Source organism: Loxodonta africana, chromosome 10, assembly GCF_030014295.1.
Source record: "Loxodonta africana isolate mLoxAfr1 chromosome 10, mLoxAfr1.hap2, whole genome shotgun sequence".
NCBI lineage: Eukaryota > Metazoa > Chordata > Mammalia > Proboscidea > Elephantidae > Loxodonta > Loxodonta africana.
In genome coordinates, this window is record NC_087351.1 from 75525916 (window position 1) to 75528693 (window position 2778).

Consider the following 2778-nt stretch of genomic DNA (forward strand, 5'->3'; position numbering starts at 1 on the left):
ATCAGTCAGTCAGTCAGTCAGTAGGGTCACTAGGAGTCGGAATTGACTCAAAGGCAATGGGTTTGTTTGTTTTTTATCATTCACATTACCAACAGAATATGCAAATCTGATTGAGTTACTCCCAAACAGAAAATTCTTCAAAGGGCACCTATCATCTGTAGGGCAAATTATCTGACTACTGCTTACCTAAGGGTCAGCTAAAAAGAGGAAGACCTTCAGTGAGATGGATTGACACAGTTACTGCAACAATGGGCTCAAATGTAACAGTGATTGTGAGGGTGGCACAGGACCAGGCAGTGTTTCCTTCTGTTGTACGTAGGGTCACTATGAGTCGGAACCAACTCAACGGCACCTAACAACAACAACAACAGCTTCACTAACCAGTCTTAACTTACATCATTTACCCCTCACTTCACATCCAGCAACACTGAACGACATGTAGTTCCCTCAAAATATACCAGGCACTCTCATGCAGCCTCTGCTAGAACTGCCTTCTCCCTTCATTAACTTGGCACAATTCTACTCAACACTCCTGTCTCAACTTAAATGCCACATCTCTGACTTTCCCCCCAGGACTCCTATATGTCCATTGACTTTGTCTAGGACTTCATAATGACAATTACAGCATAATTGGTTATTTGCATGCCTGCCTCCCCATTAGACTCTTTACCCCACATTTTCTTTTCTGACCGAAAAAATGATACACTTTTTATCATATAATTTCAAACCACGTGTAGCAAGTAAAATGTCCCCTTTACAGCTCACTCCCAAAGGCATTCCTCATTAACATACGGCAGGAACCTTTGAGTTTCTATCTTTGAATTCTCAGAACATACTGTAGCAGTGCCTGGCACATCAAAGGCCTCAATAAATAGTGCCAAAGGAACGAATCTTTATAATGGAGATGGTATGATTGGCTGCAGTGGCCAAGAGTGTGTTGTAGTGATGGAATCACACAGGGTAATGAATCTAAAAGTTTTTTGAACACTGTGCAAGTGCACCCCCATGTGTCTATCAATTCGTCGTACTGTGGGGGCTTGCATGTTGCTGTGATGCTGGAAGCTATGCCATTGGCATTCAGATACCAGCAGGGTCACCCATGGTGGACAGGTTTCAGCCAAGCTTCCAGATTAAGACAGAGTGGGAAGAAGGACCCTGAAGTTGGAAGGCACCCAAAGACAACTGGGGAAGAGCTGCCTCCCCAAAGTAGAGTTGACCTTTATGACACGGATGAAGTCAAGGTTTCAGGACCTTCATTTGCTGATGTGGTATGACTCAAAATGAGAAGAAACAGCTACAAACATCCATTAATAATCAGAACATGGAATGTACAAAGTATGAATCTAGGAAAATTGGAAATCGTCAAAAATAAAATGGAACAAATAAACATCAACATCCTAGGCATTAGTGAGCTGAAATGGACTGGTATGGCCCATTTTGAGTCAGGAAATCATGTGGTCTACCATGCGAGGAATGACAACTTGAAGAGGGATGGTGTTGCATTCATCATCAAATGCTCCTTGGAAGCAAGGATGGTAAGACTACCTCTTTACATACTTTGCACATGTTTTCAGGAGGGATCTGACCCTGGAGAAGGACATCATGCTTGATAAAGTACAAGGTCAGTGAAAAAGAAGAAGGTCCTCAATGAGATGGATTGACACAGTGGCTGCAACAGTGGGCTCAAGCATAACAACGATTGTGAGCATGGCACAAGACCGGGCACTGTTTCGGTCCATAGTACATACAGTCACTATGAGTCAGAACTGATTCGACAGCACCTAACAACAATAACAACAACATGGAAGTACAAAATTGTGTGACTGGTGACTAACACCCTTGGGCCTCATTTTATTTGGCTTTTACTGGCCTGGCAAACTTGGTTACAATGACGATGATGATGGTAGCAGCTAACACATACTGAGTGCTTTTTACGTCCCAAGCACTATTCTAAGTGTTTCACCTGTATTAACTCATTTAATCCTCAGAACAACCTAAGGGATAACCAAAACTAAACCCATTGCCGTGGAGTGGATTCCGACTCATAGTGACCCTATAGGACAGAGTAGAACAGCCCCATAGAGTTTCCGAGGAGCAGCTGGTGAGTTTGAACTGCCAGCCTTTTGGTTAACAGCCTTAGCTCACCATGGCTCTCAACCACTGTGCCACCAGAGCTCTACCTAATGGATTAAAAAAAAAGAATCAGAACCCACTGCGGTCGAGTTGATTCTGACTCATAGCGACCCTATAGGAGAAAGTAGAACTGCTCCATACGGTTTCCAAGGAGCACCGGGTGGATTCAAACTGCCAACCTTCTGGTTAGCAGCTATAGCTCTTAACCACTACGCCACCAGGGTTTCCCACCCAAGGGATAAGGGCTATTAATTTCCTCATTTTTTTCTGATGAGTGAATCAAGGCACATAGAAGTTATGTAACTTGCCCCTAAAATCACAGAGATGGTAAATAATACAGCCAGGATTTAAACCCAGGTAATCTGGCATCAAGGAGCCCTGGTGGTACAGTGGTTAAAGCAGACAGCTGCTAACTAAAACGTCAGCAGTTCATGAACCCACCAACCACTCAGAGGGAGAAAGATGTAGCAGTCTGCTTCCGGAGAAGTTTACAGCCTTGGAAATCCTATTGGATTGCTATGAGTTGGAATCAACTCGATGGAAATAGGTTTTGTTTTGTTTTTTTTAATCTTACTGAGTCCATATTCTTTCTTTAAATTTTTTTGTACTTTGGATGAAGGTTTACAGAACAAACTAGTTTTTCAT